The sequence below is a fragment of the Manis javanica genome, chromosome 1 (assembly GCF_040802235.1).
Source record: "Manis javanica isolate MJ-LG chromosome 1, MJ_LKY, whole genome shotgun sequence".
Taxonomy (NCBI): Eukaryota; Metazoa; Chordata; class Mammalia; order Pholidota; family Manidae; genus Manis; species Manis javanica.
In genome coordinates this window covers 89,396,150-89,416,045 of record NC_133156.1, presented here as the reverse complement: position 1 = coordinate 89,416,045, position 19,896 = coordinate 89,396,150, and the positions used below count along the sequence as shown (strand labels likewise).

General features: G+C 41.4%; 1 long non-coding RNA gene across 1 annotated transcript in view; it reads right to left on the bottom strand.

Moving 5' to 3' along the window:
• The window catches only part of LOC108401849 (uncharacterized), a 61,949-nt gene that overhangs the window by 24,101 nt on the left and 17,952 nt on the right, over positions 1-19,896 (bottom strand). Inside the window, exon 2 of the long non-coding RNA XR_005056414.2 lies at positions 5,800-5,905. This is a non-coding gene — a long non-coding RNA (uncharacterized lncRNA). The remainder of the gene's footprint in view (positions 1-5,799; positions 5,906-19,896) is intronic.

Sequence of the window (19,896 nt, the reverse complement as noted above, 5' to 3'; positions counted from 1 at the left end):
AATCATCAACCTACAAGCTATAAACCACCTACCCACTAGCTCTGTTCTTCAACACTTATTTTCTCTTAATGCCTGTTTATTCAGGAGGTAGGGGAATGAGGAACTATTTTGATGATTTATAGCATCTTCTTGATAGCCCAAACTTGGATTGTTTAAATGTGGGGTCTAGTGTTCAGAAGGCACTGGAAAAGTTTTGTGAATAAATGAATACTTTTATCTTGAAATTGACTCAAAGGAATGATTTATCCCGTTTTTTCTCACTTGTCTGAAAGTACAGAATCAGAAAGCATCAAAATGGAGGGCTCCTTTTACCAGTCTTGATTTAAACACTCAGTATAAACATCTCTTGGACTAATAATCTAGTTTTGGTGTTCCAGAGCAGCTTCTGTATTTTCACGACCTAATGAGTACACAGAATTTTAGGACCACCAGTCTTACTCTTAAATTTTCTACATGATGCTACTTTCAGATTTCCGTATCTAAATCTCTGCCCTCTAAAGGAAAGCTGCTTTTCTCTGCTTCAATTCTTACTTTCCAAGTCTCAGGAAAACTTCCCTCTACAACCTTTCATGTGTTAATGAAATGCTAAGGTCTCTTGGTTACAGATTCTTTTTTCAAAATGGAAACATGAGAACCCCAGTATTACCAGTAATGATTGAGAACCTCACAAGGAACTCAGTGGGCAACTTTTCCCTGCATGTTAGAAGCTGAAAGCCTGACTAGAATATGACTTTATCTCCTTGGTCATATACTGTACTGGAACATAATTACACCTTGTTGCAATTCTAGCCCAGGAATTTAAAAAAAGGATTTGTTTGCTTCAGTTCATCTTAGAAAGGCTGTCAGTAACCTCTTGGATCTAAAAGGCAACAATAAAGCTGTTGGTAGGCTTAAGAGGTAGGGGGAGAATGAAAGAAAAAAAGGAAGTAAAGGAATTAAGTGGGCAAAAGGAAAGAGGAGAAAGCAGAGAGGAAGAAAACAAGAGATGGAAGGGAGAAAGGGAGATGGGAAGAGGAGTGTATGTTGAAGATTGGCACAATAAGTGAAAGGGTGTCTCTCTGCGACCCTCCTTACCCAGAATGACTCAAGGAGACACGGGGCCATGCAAGAGATTTTATTATCTGAAAGAGAGAGTGGCTGCCCCAGAGGGGGGTGGGGAGAGAGAGAGAAAGAGACAGGGAGAGAGGGAGCAGCAGAGAGAGCCCCAGGACAGAGAGCAGAGAGAGAGAGAGAGAGCACAGGGAGAGCAGAGAGACAGACAGAGACAGAGAGAGGGAGGGCAGCAGAGAGACAGAGAGAGGGCAGCAGCGTGGTGCCTTTTATTGTAGAAGATCCGCTCTGCCTGTTGCCCTGGGGAGGGTTGGGATGTTTAGAGATAAGGCGGGGTAAATCCAGGCAAGCCCAGGCATAATTCTCACTGACTTATGTGCTTGAGACCATGGGGCAAATGGAGGATACATTACTATATTCTTACATTCCTCTCTTTTCTGTTTTATAAGTGGTAGAGGATTTGGGAAGGGGTGAAGGTTAGTCTTCAGTAACTGCTTCCTGCTGATTAGGGGCGATGAAGTTCATTTTTGTATTGGGGGGCGGTCCTCAGATGAGCCCTTGGTCTGCAGTGGTGATGGCATTTTCCAGGTTCAATAAGGATCATCGTCTTTGGAGAGGGGTTGGTAATCCTATAATATAAACTGGTTAAAGGTTTGGTTAGAAATTTTTTGCATTTGGGCTGATTGCTATGTTTACATAGGGTGGCTGAATTAATAGCATTTTTTGGGACATATGTGTAGGCAGCAAAGCAACCTGTAGGGCAAAGGGAATCTTTGATGGTGCAATCTTTTGGACAGTCTGAAAGAGAAGAAAGGGCTAGCATTGGGAAGATAGGTCTGGTGAGAGAGAGTAAGTGTTGAGACCAGGGTTAATAATCCTGAGGCATGACGCATGGCGGTTGTAAGGGAGGTCTTAGGACTGTGCTGGCAGAAACTTCTTCAGTGATGAGTGGAAGCAGAGATGAGCAGCACAGAAATGTGGAGAGTAAGAGGTCCCATCAGGGTGGAGTAGGAACCTGTGGGAGATTTGGTGGGAGGGGAATAAGGGGAGACAAACGGCTTAAGGTGGAAGTTGTGTATCCAATGGGGAAGACCCTGGAGTTTAACTGCAGTTGGGGTGGAAAGGATTACTGTGTATGGTCTTTGCCATTTGGGAGTTAGGGATGGTGTTGCTTGGTGTTTGGAATGGGCATGGTTTGGAGAATTTTTTCCTGTCTATGGTAATGGCTTTGTAGACTAGGGAGAGCTGAACTCCCAGGTATGTGACCTGAGTGGCAGACAGCTGCACTTTGGAGGGTGAAACTCGATAGCTGTGTTCTGAGAGAAAGTTTGAAAGGAGAATAGTATCCTGTTGACAGGTTTGCAGGGAAGGACTGCACAGGAGGAGATCATCTACATATTGAAGGAGGGTGGAGCTCAGAGAGAGTAAGGGATTTGAGGTCTTGTGTTAGAGCCTGCCCAAAAAGGTGGGAACTATCTCTAAAGCCTTGGGGAAGGACTTGTTAAGTGTTCTCTGAATATTAAAAATTAACTTAACATAAGGAATTTCTTGCCTTGATTTTTCTCTGGGATACAGGCGTCTTGGTCTGAGAGCATATCAAAAGGCTGCCTGCTCAGCTCCCAAGATGGGCTGAGGTATTGTCTATTTGCTAAAGAATCCTACCTTTTACTATGCTGTCTACAGCTGGGTCTGCATGCTAAGTTAGTTGCTCAGTTTGCAAAATAACCTCATCAGATCTGAAGGAGGAAAGACAACTCAATAGGCTTGGGCCTTTTAGCATGCTAAAGTGAATCTTTTACACGATTACAAATGATTAGCATAATAAAACATGTACTACTCTTCTTTACCTGGGGAACATTAACTGATCTCACTGAAGAATGATTCTAGAGCTTAATGTTCAACATAGTTTTAGTGGGGGGGGAGGTTTCCTAGCATGTAGTTTTACATTACTCTGACTGCAAATATCCTGCCTTGCTTTCTCCACAGGCTCTCACCTTATTCTAAGCCTATGGTCCCTGTCTCATTCTCCCCTCTACAGATAAAGACTCTAGCTGCTGCTACGGAAAGGGGGCGATGACCGCTCTGGCTGCTTCATGCTGAGAAGAGGGCTCAGTAAACGGTGCAGCTAGGTCTCCATCACTGGTCAGTTGAGAGGGCCTCGGAAGGTTGGCGCTTCTATTCTGGGTTTCATTTCTATTACTATTTGCAGTTTTGTGGCTTCTAGGCAAGAAAGAACAATTTGTTATTAGGTTATGTAGCAACATCTGGAGTTGGATTTTCCATTCTGGAAGGACAAACTTGATGAGATTAAGAATGCATGGATGATTATGAGAACTAGAAATATGAAGAGTCTAACTGAGAATCATAGCCAGGTATCATAGGGAAACTAGAATTCTGGGTCAAGTTTACATCTCAATGACTCGTATAAGGATTTAGTATAGATAAGACTGCATTATTGAAACAATATTTTTCTCTAAAATCACCCTCATTTTTATTAGAAGTAGCCAGATTAAGAAAATAATTAATAGTTGGCTTGATTATTTGCATAAGTGCAGCAAGAAGAGTAATTGATTACATGGGATCTTTTAAATGTGCTTTGCTGGAACTTTTTGTAAGGAATTTCAGATTGAACTTTTAAGGGCTTCTTGAGGCCAGAAAGCTAAGCCAGACTTGCCATCAGGTTGTGCCTGCAGTACCTGTAGATTTGGGTGAATTCCTCTCTTCTTGAGGTTCCTAAGACATTCCTGAGGTTCCTGCACTTGCCAGGAAGTGACCTTCCTTACTCACCTGGTAAGGCTGCTGGGAACTCTGTAAGCAAGGTACCAGGCCAGTTCTTCTAAGGGGCTTTGTTGGCTTTATAAAGTCTATCTTAGTTTCTTAAAGCTGTCTGTTCATATCTGAGTTTACACACGTGTCTCTCAGGTATGATATTCCAGTAAAAGCCTTGGTAATATAACCAGTGTTTTTAATTGGTCCTCTTACAAGGAAAGCAGATTCTTATTGAACTTGTGCAAATAAACATACTGCCATGAGATATAAAAATAGTCACTGAGAGTTTTTAAATTCTGGAGGGATCAGGTAGAGAGAAAGATAAAGTTTCAATTCTGCTTATCAAGGCAGTCATTTATTAAACTGTTGTCAGCTTAAGAGAAAAAGCTTAAAACACTTTATCAACATTTGAAACAAAAAGCCACAAAATCATCTTCCTTAGTTTACTTAATCCTATGTAACTAATACCTGTTCTTCTGAAATCTAGTTTTTTACTAGTTTAGGAGTAATAAAACAGTGACTATAGATGACAAAAGACTTACAAATGACAATGGTGAAAGATCTGATGAGAGCTTACTGTAAGACAGTTGTCATAAGGAAATTTGGATATTTCTGTAACACAAAACATTCAGTAACAAATTTTAGCATCATTCCCTGTGACAGTGCCTTCTAAGTAATTAAGCAGGTAAATAAGCCAAATTAGCCAAATATTTTCCTCAACGAGAAATTCCTCTGACATGTTCCAGGGGCCCTCTGGAAATTATCACAGTGAACTAGAGGTAAAAAGCACCTTTTTGAATTTGATTTTGGGAAGCTGTTAAAAGTTTTAAGGCACTTGCTTAAATAGTTACTCACATTAGACAAAGCTACACTTTAAGCATTTTTCTTTGAAAGATTTAACAGATACCATCAACTTAAATGACTTCAGGTAAACTTAGGCAGCTGATAACCATAAGGACATGTCTATTCAGTTCAACTTAAAGTACCATTAATGCTTAATACCTTCTATTAGAATTTTCTGGAAATTTTAGAATGCCCAATTTTTACAAGCGCTTGTCTTTAAATCAATTTTTATTAATACCATCTGGAGGTAGAAAAATATTTTTCATTTACACACTTAGACACACAAACATACAGATTGAGACATAATGATACAGTGAGAGGACAGACAGAGCTCCTGGCATGAGCCAGGAGGGGACAAGAGAACCCGTGATGGTACATTGTCTAGGGGTTTATAGGCAGTTGAGGACATTTGGGAACGTGAAAAAAGCTTAGGGGTGTGGACTTTAAGGCAAGTAATAGGTGTTTAGGATTGCAGGGGAGACAGAGAGAGAGCTTGGTTCAGAGGTAGGAGAAATCCTGGATATATGGGATCTCTTTCCATTTGCCCGTACGCTCACATAAGTTGTATAAGTCACGGAGAATTTTAGGATCTAAAGAGCCATTTGGGGGCCATTTAGACTGATTGTCCAAGGGATATTGTGGCCAGATCTCATTACAGTAGCAAGCAGGTTTGAAGTCTGGAGTGAGGTGGAGGGGCTTTATATTATTGAGTAAGCACCCTAGTGGTGAAACTGGGAATGGAGGGGCCAGATCCCATGGTGAGAACAAGACCATTCAGAAGTTGCTGAGGTGTCCCTGAGCGATTGAGAAGGTCACGGAGAAGACCAGGCACAGTTAGGGGGTCATCACCACCTCTAACTGCGGGGTCAAGGCAAAAACACCAGGGAGGCTTGGTACCTGGTACCAGGAGTTATGAGTAGAGTAGAAACGTAGATAAAGGGAGACCGTGCCTCAGTCTATGAGGATTCTCACCATGGGGAGGCAGAGAAGGGTCGACTATGGGGATCAACCGTGACTCTGAAAGTTGTGGTTGGGGGTGCCCCTGTCCCGGAGGAGCCCTTGGGGGTGCCAGACACTCAACGGTCTCTTCCCAGGTTCCAAAGGGACATTTAAGTTGACCATGAAGGGGAGACTCACCAAATTGAAGGCCGGTGTTGGGCAAGAAGACGAGGGACCGGGGAAATGGACGGTGAGCCTGTGGAGGAGGATCGGGCAGTGAGGGTTTCCAGAGCAGCTCAGGTTTCTGAAGGAAGAGCAAAGTCAATGGGAGAGCCTCATCTGAGTCATGGCACCAATGAAAGGGTATCTCAGCACGACCCTCCTTACCCAGAATGACTCAGGAGACATGGGGCCACACAAGAGATTTTATTATCTGAAAGAGAGAGTGGCTGTCCCAGAGGGGGTGGGGGGGGAGAGAGAGAGAGAGAGAGAGAGAGAGAGGGAGAGGGAGAGAGGGAGAGGGAGTAGCAGAGAGAGCAGCAGGACAGAGAGAGAGAGAGAGAGAGAGAGAGAGAGAGAGTGAGGGCAGGGAGAGCAGGGGGACAGAGAGACAGAGACAAAGAGAGAGAGAGCAGCAGCGTGGTGCAGAGCGTTGTGCCTTTTTATTGTGGTGGATCTGCTTGGCCTGTTGCTTTGAGGGAGGGTCGGGATGTTTAGAGATAAGGCGGGGTAAACCCAGTCAAGCCCCAGGCAAGCCCAGGCATAATTCTCACCAACTTATGTGCTTGGGACCATGGGGCAAATGGAGGATAACTTACTATATTCTTTCAATAAGACTATCACATATGCCAGAGATGACTCATGACCTAATGTCAACTAATAAAAAACATATATATTGTACAGGCCTCTTGCATTTTCCTGTAATGTGGAAATCACCAAAATATTTCATTTTTCTTGGTGTTTTTGATATTTTGGCCTTGGTCATTTTAGTTTTGAAAGAGTAGACGATACATACTCTGGGTTTTGAAGAGAATTACATTAACCAAGATTAAGTAAATAAAGCATTTAGTCTAATGCCTGGAATATCATCAGTGCTCAGGGAAATGTTAGATTCCCTTCCATTTGAATCGATAGGCAAAAGTTTTCTCATGAAAGAGAAATGGAAGGAAAAAACAAAAAAACTGCAGGATGAAATCTATAAATAATTATATAATCTTTTTCTATGGTTTCTATATCCTTCCTCCACAACTCCTTTTATTAGGGCTGTCACCTAATAATATTAGCTGATTTAAGTGTTCCTCTTCTGCTTCCTCTGTTGAAGAGGTGGCATTTATTTTGTCTTCTGGGGAGGAGAGAGTTGTTTTCACAGAACCGTTTCAAGCTGTGCTCGGGAGAGTGGCCTTCACAGGCTGAGAAGCCAATTGCATTTTTTCATGTGGGGCAGGGTGTTGCAGGCTTTTCATTTTGAAATATTCATGTGGTGTAAGATGGTGAGTGGAAGAGTGAGACTGAAGACTAGGAAATCATTCGTTTTTTTCTTAAAAAATAATCCCTTAGTGCCTATTCTGTGAGGTGATAGGGAGACAAGGTTCCTGACCCCTTGGAACTGACTGCATGTTAGATTAGGCAGACCCACAAATAAGCATTTTAACACATCCTTTGGTAAATGCTATGAAGGTAAAGGATAGGTGCTATGAATGAAAGGAAGTGCTTCTCTGAAGATATTTAGTCCTGAGGATGTAAGTGTAGGTCAGACAGAGAGGAGCAAGGACTTGAGAGCAGACCTTATTCAGGAAGGGGAGACTTGAGCATGCTGCTGTGCTCAAAGGAAGGATGAGGTGGGGGGAGGAGTTGAAGAGAGAGGCAAAAGGGAGCATCATTTATGAATCAAGAGCCCTCAGAGGATGGGATGGGGTTGATCTCAATGCTGGGGTGAAAGAATTAGCCTCGGGCAGGAAGAAGGAAGAAGGTTACCACTTGCTCTGGGATGGGATGGAATGGAAGCAGGTATTGGTAACTTTATAGGTGAAGCATAGGATATAGCAGAGTGTTATTGTAATGGGCTCATGTTCTCTGCACAGTAGGAGAAATGCTGCTAAAGATTAGAGTGGAAGGCTTGGGAAAAGTGGTAAATGGATTGGAGATGTAAAATTGGAGGGAGCCATGGCAGGTGGGTCTAGCTCTGTTCCAGAGATTACTGTGATTCCTCTGAGGAATGCCTCCATAATGCTTCTGTTCTTTCTTTATTACATTTTCCAAGAGACTCAGGAATGGCACATAGCAGCCATGAAGACAATAATTGGAGAAATCTCCCATTTCACCTGTGCCTCCCAAATAAAAGAAATGTTACATTTATACAGGCCTGCTTTCATCCAACCCTTAAATGAGACCCAATAATGAGACTGGCAAATGAAAAACATGACAATATTGAGTGTGGGTGTCAATATGGACAAAAAGGAACTCTCAATATGCTGCTGGGGTAGTGCAAATTGGTACAACTACTAAGAAGGGCAAGTTTGCAATGTCTTGTAAAGTTTAAATGGTCATAAACTGTGTATGCCATTAGAGTTGGATATTAGCCTAGAAGGTTGTCTTTCAAACTGCTGATGGAACCCCATAGTCCAGAAATCAATTTAGTGGCTAAAAGCTACTAATTTTAAAGAACAAAGATTAAAAATAGGTAATATCAGAGGTTATTCTTCATAGAAAGAATAAGTATTGTTTCTCATGAAACTTTCAATTACATATATGTAACTGCTCACAAAGAGACATGAACCAGTCACAATAAGAAATTTCTCATTGTGGAATGGAGCACACTATGTGGAAACACTCACTGATCTAGAGAGATTTCCACATATGCATAAGAAAACATGCATAAAGCTTTTCCTTACAGCATTGATTATAACCGTGATTTATAATTTAGGGAGCAAACTCCATCCTTAGATGAATTGAAAGTGGTCTGTTTGTAAAACGTAATAGTGAACTAGGTCTAAATATGTCAGCATACATAAATCTCAAAAACAACACTGAGTGAAAAAAGTGAACTGAAATATGTAAGGATGATACCCTTTGTGAAAAATTAAAAAACCCACAAAACAATGCCATACACTGTTTTCACTATACTTACATGAACATAAAAGAATAAAAGAGACTGACAATACATGCCACATAATCTTATAGTTGTCTCTGGGGAGTAGGAAAGGGATTGGGGCTGGGTGTGGGAACAAAAAGATTTTATTTCTAATTGTTTTAGTGAAAATGTTCTTAATAAAAATATGATAAGGTGATAATATGAAAATTGCCAATTTAGGGCAATGAGTACACCACTCTTTGTTATATTTTTGTTTGTACTGATTGTGGTTTTAAAGATATATTCATACATTCTTTGATATTCCTCCCCTTGAAAGACGGAACTTAATTGCCCACCTCTTGAGTTTGGGCTGGATTTGGTAACTAGCAAATAGAATATGGCAGGAGTAATAATGGAAGGTCACCTCTAAGATTAAGAGAGTAGCTTGGACAGAAGACTTCAGCTTCTTTCTGTCTTGGATTCTCTCTCTCTCTCTCATTTTTCAGTCTAGGGCACCAGCTGCTAACTTATATGAGCAGTCTTAAGGAGAGGTCATGTGGTAAAGAAATGAAATCTCCTATTAACAGCTATATGAGTGAACTCGGAAGCAGATTCTCAACTGCCTCAGATGACGGCAGCCCCGGCCAACAACTGGGCTACAAGCTCATGAGAGACCCTGACCCAGAACCGCACAGCTAAGCTGCTCTTGAATCTCTGATGTTCAGAAATTATGTGAGATAATAAATGCTTGTTGTTTAGAGCTACAAAGTTTGTGGGTAATTTGTTGCACAGAAGTAGATACCAAATATAAGTTCTAATTTGTATTAACTTTTTGTAAAAAAAAAGCCCTCTAAATAAATCTACACACCAATAAGCATTAAAATAAAACAACGTGGAAAGAAACTATTAGAAAAGAAAGTTCCTTCAAATATCAACACAAAGCAAATAACTTAAATGTTTGAGGATGTCAGAGAATCACAGAATGAAAGTTAAGAACATGAGCTCTGGAGCTAGACAACCTAGGCTCAAAGCCCTGCCTCTGTCCCTCACTGGCTTTGTGACCTTGGGCAAATCACCCTAACCTTGCTGTCCCTTAGTTTCCTCATCTGTAAAATGGTAATGATAATAGCAGTACCTGCCTCATAGGTTTGCTGTGAAGATCAAGTGAATCTAAATATAAGGCAATTAGAACAATACTTGATATACAGTAAGCGCTTTATACATGTAATTGTTTAAAGGAAAGGGCCTTAGAGATGGTCTAATCCAATTCCTTCTTTTTTTTTTTTTTTTTTTTTTTTTGAGAGGGCATCTCTCATATTTATTGATCAAATGGTTGTTAACAACAATAAAATTCAGTATAGGGGGGTCAACGCTCAATGTACAATCATTAATCCATCTCAAGCCTAATTCTCGTCAGTCTCCAATCTTCTGAAGCATAACGAACAAGTTCTTACATGGTGAACGAAATCTTACATAGTGAATAAATTCTTACATGGTGAACAGTACAAGGGCAGTTATCACAGAAACTTTCGGTTTTGATCATGCAATATGACCTATAAACAATCAGGTCAAATATGAATATTCGTTTGATTTTTGTACTTGATTTATATGTTGATCCCACATTTCTCCTATTATTATTATTATTTTTATTTTTAATAAAATGCTGAAGTGGTAGGTAGATGCAAGATAAAGGTAAAAAACATAGTTTAGTGCTGTAAGAAGGCAAATGTAGATGATCAGATGATCAGGTGTGTGCCTATGGACTAAGTATTAATCCAGGCTAGACAAGGGCAGCAAGACATCCACGGATGCAGAAGATTTCTCTCAAAGCAGGGGGGGTGAGGTTCTGAGCCTCACCTCTGTTGATCCCCAAATTCTCACCTGATGGCCCCCCTGCGACTGTGCCTGTCTTAGGTTGTTCCTCCCTTGAGGAATCTTACCCGTCTCTGGCTAACCAGTCATCTTCCGGGGCCATACAGGGAAATGTAAAGTTGGTAAGTGAGAGAGAAGCCATATTGTTTGCAAAGGTTAGCTTTTTACTTCTTTGCAGATTTATGCCCTGTGGCTTCTATGCCCAGCACTTGTCTCGAGGTATCTTTACCACCTGGAGGAATTATGATACTCGGTAAATTCGATATGAGACACGAATTCTATTTAAGGGTTGTAATTAGGAAGGAAGAAGAAAAGCTATAGATGTAGCATATGAAGGAAACTTGGGAGGATTGATTATTTCTTTGACATATCTTCTTGTATAGTACCTTAAGTATGTATAGGTTTTAAACTACTAACTAATTTGCACACACATATTAACATAATAGGAATACGGTGACATAAACAAAGCAAATCTATAATTACCATCCATCTCCAGTGAAGCCAAGAAAACCAGTTAGGCACCCTAGGCATTTGTGAAAATTTATCTATGATATGATGGATATTGTCCAACTGTACTTGAACCATCAGACAAATTAAAGCAGCCCATTTCTGGGATCTGTTCACATCCCATATGTTCTTTTAACCATAGATAGTCTATAGTCATGAGATTTTGGAGTGCTACAACTTGCACCCCTCCCAACTCCTGGTTGAGTTCCAACAGTACAGATCCGGTCAAATTCGTTGTCTCACTGTATGCACACGCCAGCCTAGACATCTCCCTCCTCATTCTTATGGCAAGTCCAGGAGACGGTGGGCTGGATGCAGCCACAACCGCATCATCGTCCGGATCCCTGTGGAGGCTTTTTGATGATCATCCCCCGGCACGAGTCCTCCAGAGAGTGCTGATGCCAGAAGCTCCTCCTCATATCGTATCTTAGTTCATTTTCTGGGTATCCAAGCTAGGCCTTGATCTTCTGCATAGAAACAAAGAGACCCTTTGCCCACACTTTGACATGCCCTCTATACCACTGTGCAGAACTCATTGGAGGTCAGCACACAGTAACTGCTTTTTTTTTTTTTTTTTTAAATTAAGAGAAAGGAATATTATCAGAAAAGAGTACCTCCATAGCTGATCATCTGACACCCTTTAAGTGATCAACATTAAGAATATTTAAAGCATGCGTTGATCTTTGATTTACCAAGTTTTATCCTGTTAAGGAGTAATCCCCCTTTTCTTTCTTTCTTTCTTTCTTTTTTTTTTTTTTTTTAAATTTTTAATCTACACTTACATGAAGAATACTATGTTAACTATGCTCTCCCCTATATCAGGTCCCCCCTAACAACCACATTACGGTTACTGTCCATCAGCTTAGCAAAATGTTGTAGAGTCACTACTTGTCCTCTCTGTGTTGTGCAGCCCACCCTCCCCTTGCTCCCTCCCCCCCATGCATGCTAATCTTAATACCCCCCTTCTTCTTCCCCCCCCCTATCCCCCCCTGCCCACCCATCCTCCCAGTTCCTTTCCCTTTGGTACCTGTTAGTCCATTTTTGGGTTCTGTAATTCCACTGCTGTTTTGTTCCTTCAGTTTTTCCTTTGTTCCTATACTCCTCAGATGAGTGACATCATTTGGTATTTCTCTTTCTCTGCTTGGCTTATTTCACTGAGCATAATACTCTCCAGCTCCATCCATGTTGCTGCAAATGGTTGGATTTTTCCACTTCTTATGGCTGAGTAGTATTCCATTGTGTATATGTACCACATCTTCTTTATCCATTCATCTACAGATGGACATTTAGGTTGCTTCCAATTCTTGGCTATTGTAAATAGTGCTGCGATAAACATAGGAGTGCATCTGTCTTTCTCAAACTTGATTGCTGCGTTCTTAGGGTAAATTCCTAGGAGTGGAATTCCTGGGTCAAATGGTAGGTCTGTTTTGAGCATTTTGATGCACCTCCATACTGCTTTCCACAATGGTTGAACTAATTTACATTCCCACCAGCAGTGTAGGAGGGTTCCCCTTTCTCCACAGCCTCGCCAACATTTGTTGTTGTTTGTCTTTTGGATGGCAGCTATCCTTACTGGTGTGAGGTGATACCTCATTGTAGTTTTAATTTGCATTTCTCTGATAATTAGCGATGTGGAGCATCTTTTCATGTGTCTCTTGGCCATCTGTATTTCTTTTTTGGAGAACTGTCTGTTCAGTTCCTCTGCCCATTTTTTAATTGGGTTATTTGTTTTTTGTTTGTTGAGGCGTGTGAGCTCTTTATATATTCTGGACGTCAAGCCTTTATCAGATCTGTCATTTTCAAATATATTCTCCCATACTGTAGGGTTCCTTTTTGTTCTATTGATGGTGTCTTTCGCTGTACAGAAGCTTTTCAGCTTAATGTAGTCCCACTTGCTCATTTTTGCTGTTGTTTTCCTTGCCCGGGGAGATATGTTCAAGAAGAGATCACTCATGTTTATGTCTAAGAGGTTTTTGCCTATGTTTTTTTCCAAGAGTTTAATGGTTTCGTGACTTACATTCAGGTCTTTGATCCATTTTGAGTTTACCTTTGTATATGGGGTTAGACAATGGTCCAGTTTCATTCTCCTACATGTAGCTGTCCAGTTTTGCCAGCACCATCTGTTGAAGAGACTGTCATTTTGCCATTGTATGTCCATGGCTCCTTTATCAAATATTAATTGACCATATATGTTTGGGTTAATTTCTGGGGTCTCTAATCTGTTCCACTGGTCTGTGGCTCTGTTCTTGTGCCAGTACCAAATTGTCTTGATTACTATGGCTTTGTAGTAGAGCTTGAAGTTGGGGAGTGAGATCCCCCCTACTTTATTCTTCTTTTTCAGGATTGCTTTGGCTATTCGGGGTCTTTGGTGTTTCCATATGAATTTTTGAATTATTTGTTCCAATTCATTGAAGAATGTTGCTGGTAATTTGAGAGGGATTGCATCAAATTTGTATATTGCTTTCGGCAGGATGGCCATTTTGACGATATTAATTCTTCCTAGCCATGAGCATGGGATGAGTTTCCATTTATTAGTGTCCCCTTTAATTTCTCTTAAGAGTGACTTGTAGTTTTCAGAGTATAAGTCTTTCACTTCCTTGGTTAGGTTTATTCCTAGGTATTTTATTCTTTTTGATGCAATGGTGAATGGAATTGTTTTCCTGATTTCTCTTTCTATTGATTCGTTGTTAGTGTATAGGAAAGCTACAGATTTCTGTGTGTTGATTTTGTATCCTGCAACTTTGCTGTATTCCGATATCAGTTCTAGTAGTTTTGGAGTGGAGTCTTTAGGGTTTTTTATGTACAGTATCATATCATCTGCAAATAGTGACAGTTTAACTTCTTCTTTACCAATCTGGATTCCTTGTATTTCTTTGTTTTGTCTGATTGCCGTGGCTAGGACCTCCAGTACTATGTTAAATAACAGTGGGGAGAGTGGGCATCCCTGTCTGGTTCCCGATCTCAGTGGAAATGCTTTCAGCTTCTCGCTGTTCAGTATAATGCTGGCTGTGGGTTTATCATATATGGCCTTTATTATGTTGAGGTACTTGCCCTCTATTCCCATTTTGCTGAGAGTTTTTATCATGAATGGATGTTGAATTTTGTCAAATGCTTTTTCAGCATCTATGGAGATGATCATGTGGTTTTTGTCTTTCTTTTTGTTGATGTGGTGGATGATGTTGATGGATTTTCGAATGTTGTACCATCCTTGCATCCCTGGGATGAACCCCACTTGGTCATGGTGTATGATCCTTTTGATATACTGTTGAATTCTGTTTGCTAATATTTTATTGAGTATTTTTGCATCTACATTCATCAGGGATATTGGTCTGTAATTTTCTTTTTTGGTGGGGTCTTTGCCTGGTTTTGGTATTAGGGTGATGTTGGCTTCATAGAATGAGTTTGGGAGTATTCCCTCTTCTTCTATTTTGTGGAACACTTTAAGGAGAATGGGTATTATGTCTTCTCTGTGTGTCTGTTAAAATTCCGAGGTAAATCCGTCCGGCCCCGGGGTTTTGTTCTTGGGTAGTTTTTTGATTACTGTTTCAATTTCTTTGCTTGTAATTGGTTTGTTTAACTTTTGTGTTTCTTCCTTGGTCATTCTTGGGAGGTTGTATTTTTCTAGGAAGTTGTCCATTTCTTCTAGGTTTTCCAGCTTGTTGGCATATAGGTTTTCATAGTAGTCTTTAATAATTCTTTGTATTTCTGTGGAGTCTGTCATGATTTTTCCATTCTCATTTCTGATTATGTTGATTTGTGTTGACTCTCTTTTTCTCTTAATAAGTTGGGCTAGAGGCTTATCTATTTTGTTTATTTTCTCAAAGAACCAGCTCTTGGTTTCGTTGATTTTTGCTATTGTTTTATGCTTCTCAATTTTGTTTATTTCTTCTCTGATCTTTATTATGTCCCTCCTTCTGCTGACTTTAGGCCTCATTTGTTCTTCTTTTTCCAGTTTTAATAATTGTGATGTTAGACTATTCATTTGGGATTGTTCTTCCTTCTTCAAGTGTGCCTGGATTGCTATATACTTTCCTCTTAAGACTGCTTTCGCTGCATCCCACAGAAGTTGGGGCTTAGTGTTGTTGTTGTCATTTGTTTCTATATATTCCTTGATCTCTATTTTGATTTGTTCATTGATCCATTGATTATTTAGTAGCATGTTGTTAAGCCTCCATGTGTTTGTGAGCCTTTTTGTTTTCTTTGTAGAATTTATTTCTACTTTCATACCTTTGTGGTCTGAAAAATTGGGTGGTAGAATTTCAATATTTTGGAATTTACTGAGGCTCTTTTTGTGAGCTAGTATGTGGTCTATTCTGGAGAATGTTCCATGTGCACTTGAGAAGAATGTATATCCTGTTGCTTTTGGATGTAGAGTTCTATAGATGTCTATTAGGTCCATCTGTTCTAGTGTGTTGTTCAGTGCCTGTGTGTCTTTACTTATTTTCTGCCCGGTGGATCTATCCTTTGGGGTGAGTGGTGTGTTGAAGTCTCCTACAATGAATGCATTGCAGTCTATTTCCCTCTTTAGTTCTGTTAGTATTTGCTTCACATATGCTGGTGCTCCTGTATTGGGTGCATATATATTTAGAATGGTTATATCCTCTTGTTGGACTGAGCCCTTTATCATTATGTAGTGGCCTTCTTTATCTCTTGTTACTTTCTTTGTTTTGAAGTCTATTTTGTCTGATATTAGTACTGCAACCCCTGCTTTCTTCTCACTGTTGTTTGCCTGAAATATGTTTTTCCATCCCTTGACTTTTAGTCTATGCTTATCTTTGGGTTTAAGGTGAGTTTCTTGTAAGCAGCATATAGATGGGTCTTGCTTTTTTATCCATTCTATTACTCTATGTCTTTTGATTGGTGCATTAAGTCCATTTACATTTAGGGTGACTAGTGAGAGATATGTACTTATTGCCATTTCAGGCTTTAGATTCGTGGTTACCAAAGGTTCAAGGTTAGCTTCTTTAGTATCTTACTGCCTAACTTAGCTCGCTTATTGAGCTGTTATATACACTGTCTGGAGATTCTTTTCTTCTCTCCCTTCTTATTCCTCCTCCTCCATTCTTCATATGTTGTGTGTTTTGTTCTGTGCTCTTTTTCGGGGTGCTCCCATCTAGAGCAGTCCCTTTAGGATGCCCTGTAGAGGTGGTTTGTGGGAAGCAAATTCCCTCAGCTTTTGCTTGTCTGGGAATTGTTTAATCCCACCATCATATTGAAATGATAGTCGTGCTGGATACAGTATCCTTGGTTCAAGGCCCTTCTGTTTCATTGCATTAAGTATATCATGCCATTCTCTTCTGGCCTGTAGGGTTTCTGTTGAGAAGTCTGATGTTAGCCTGATTGGTTTTCCTTTATAGGTGACCTTTTTCTGTCTAGCTGCCTTTAAAACTCTTTCCTTGTCCTTGATCCTTGCCATTTTAATTATTATGTGTCTTGGTGTTGTCCTCCTTGGATCCTTTCTGTTGGGGGTTCTGTGTAATTCCATGGTCTGTTCGATTATTTCCTCCCCCAGTTTGGGGAAGTTTTCAGCAATTATTTCTTCAAAGACACTTTCTATCCCTTTTCCTCTTTCTTCCTCTTCTGGTATCCCTATAATACGAATGTTTTTCCTTTTGTATTGGTCACATATTTCTCTTAGTGTTGTTTCATTCCTGCAGATCCTTTTATCTCTCTCTATGTCAGCTTCTATACGTTCCTGTTCTCTGGCTTCTATTCCTTCAATGGCCTCTTGCATCTTATCCATTCTGCTTATAAATCCTTCCAGGGATTGTTTCACTTCTGTGATCTCTTTCCTGACATCTGTGATCTCCTTCCGGACTTCATCCCACTGCTCTTGCATTTTTCTCTGCATCTCATCCCACTGCTCTTGCATTTTTCTCTGCATCTCATCCCATTGCTCTTGCATTTTTCTCTGCATCTCTGTCAGCATGTTCATGATTTTTATTTTGAATTCTTTTTCAGGAGGACTAGTTAGGTCTGTCTCCTTCTCAGGTGTTGTCTCTGTGATCTTTGTCTGCCTGTAGTTTTGCCTTTTCATGGTGATAGAGATAGTTTGCAGAGCTGGTACAAGTGACCGCTGGAAGAGCTTCCCTTCTTGTTGGTTTATAGCCTTTTCCTGGGAGAATAGCGACCTCTAGTTGCTTGTGCTGGGCAGCTGTGCGCAGACAGGGCTTCTGCTTCCCGCCCAGTTGCTTTGGGGTTTATCTCCACTGTTGCTGTGGGCTTGGCCTGGCTGGGGCTGTTCCTCCAAAATGGTGGAGCCCCGTTGGATGGGGAGCGGCCAGGAGGCTATTTATCTCTGTAAGGGGCCTCTATGCTCCCTGCTGCCCAGGGGGTTAGAGTGCCCAGAGATCCCCAGATTCCCTGCCTCTGGTCTAAGTGACCTGTCCTGCCCCTTTAAGACTTCCAAAAAGCACTCTCCAAACCAAAACAACAACAGCAACAATGAGAGAGGGAACAGAAAGAAAGAAGAAAAAAAAAAGGAAAAAACAAGCGATTTTTTTTTTTTCCTCAGTTGCCAGTCCCAGGCACCTGCTCACTGGTCCTGCTGCCCTGTCTCCCTAGCACCAGGGTCCCTGTCCTTTCAAGGTTTCCAAAAAGCACCCACCCACCGGTCCCGCAGGGAAGCAACGCTCGATATTCTTTGTCCTCAGGCACTGGTCCCAGGCACCCGCTCACCAGTCCCGCCGCCCTGCCTCCCTAGCACCGGGGTCCCTGTCCCTTCAAGGCTTCCAAAAAGCACTCGCCAAAAAGAGAGAAAAAAAGGGGAAAAACACGCGATTTCTTCTGTCCTCAGGTGCCGGTCTCAGGCACCCACCCACCGGTCCCACAGGGAAAAACGCAGGATATTCTTTGTCCTCAGGTGCCGGTCCCAGGCACCCGCTCACCAGTCCCGCCGCCCTGCCTCCCTAGCACCGGGGTCCCTGTCTCTTTTAGGCTTCCAAAAAGCACTCGCAGAAAAGAGAAAAAAAAAGGGGAAAAACACGCGATTTCTTCCGTCCTCAGGTGCCGGTCTCAGGCACCCGCCCACCGGTCCCGCAGGGAAAAACGTGGGATACTCTTTGTCCTCAGGCGCCGGTCCCAGGCACCCGCTCACCAGTCCCGCCACCCTGCCTCCCTAGCACTGGGGTCCCCGTCCCTTCAAGGCTTCCAAAAAGCGCTCGCCAAAAAGAGAAAAAAAAAAAAAAAAAAAGGAAAAACGCGCGACCTCCTCCGTCCTCAGGCACTGGTCTCAGGCACCCGTCCACCGGTCCCGCAGGGAGAAACGCGGGATATTCTTTGTCCTCCGGCGCCGTTCCCAGGCACCTGCTCACCGGTCCCGCCACCCTGCCTCCCCAGCAATGGGGGCCCGTCCCTCTAAGGCTTCCAAAAAGCGCTCGCCAAAAAAAAAAAAAAAACCGCTCCGGTTTCTCTCCACCCGCCGGGAGCCGGGGGGAGGGGAGCTCGGGTCCCGCCGGGCCGGAGCTTGTATCTTACCCCCTTCGCAAGGCGCTGGTTCCTTGCAGGTGTGGATGTGGTCTGGATGTTGTCCTGTGTCCTGTGGTCTCTATTTTAGGAAGATTTTTCTTTGTTATATTTTCATAGCTCTGTGTGTTTTTGGGAGGAGATTTCCACTGCTCTACTCACGCCGCCATCCTGGCTCCGCCCCCCCAATTCCTTCTTTTTGCAGGTGAGGAATGCAGAGGTTCTTGGTTCAAGGGCTCAGAGCCATTCCTTCCTTGGAATGTCATTTCCACTAGTTTTCTTCTTCCTCCCTTTCCATGAATTACGTTTATTGAATATCTCAGTTTGCAAGGATCTCTACTGGGCTTTTTCCACATGCAGTACTCATATAATCCTTAAAATACTTTATTTTTATCTCCATCTTGCGAACAAATAAAAAACTAAAACAGAACAAAAAACCTCACCAAAGTCTGAGAGCTTATCACTTGCTCACAGATCAGTCAGTGGTGAAGCAGAATACAAACTCAGGTCAACTAATAACAAGATTTAGTTCCATAAGTGCTTTCCTTACTAGTTAAAGGTATTTTATATTGACCGTTGTGATTATAAAGATCTTGTGGGATTCTCTGCCTATAACCTTAAAGGATTCTAGAACATATTTTCTTTTTTGGAGATTTTTATGGATCACTTTCATGTTTTTCTAAGGGTGACCAAAACTGGGATCCTGAATTCATTTTTTCAAAGAACAAGACCTATTTCCACAGAATGCATTGATTGTCTATTTGATTTCTGTAATATTCTTCTACTTGGTTCCTCATTCTATATTCGGAAGAGGAACATGCCAGCTGCACACTAAAAATTGGCAGGTCATCTAATGAGATTTAGCAAATTATGAAGGAGCTCAGAAAATATTCTTATCCTACTAAAACTAAGCTGAAGCTTAATATTGATCAACCACAATGCTTTAATTTTGTCATTTTATTTTCACAACAATCCTATGAACCACACTGAGATTTTTCTTTCTCTTACAAATGAAATTGAATCTGAGGGAGCTGATGTGACATACTCAGAGTAACATAGATTAGAAGAGGCAGTGTCAAGCCTAGAATTCAGCTCTTTCTGAGTTTCCTTTTCAAAACGTCACTATAACTGTCCCCAGTAATTCCACATCTGGGTCTGCAGCCTGCAAAAGTACTCCCGGAACACAAGGGTGATCATTGTAATATTACTCATAGTAGTGAAAACTTGGACACTACCTAAATATTAAACCATAGGTTTTCATAAAAATTGTGACATACCCATACTATGGGAGGGACACTAAGCAGCCATCTAGAACAATGAGGTACACACACACACACACACACACACACAGAGTAACATGAAGAATAGACAAAAAATAATTT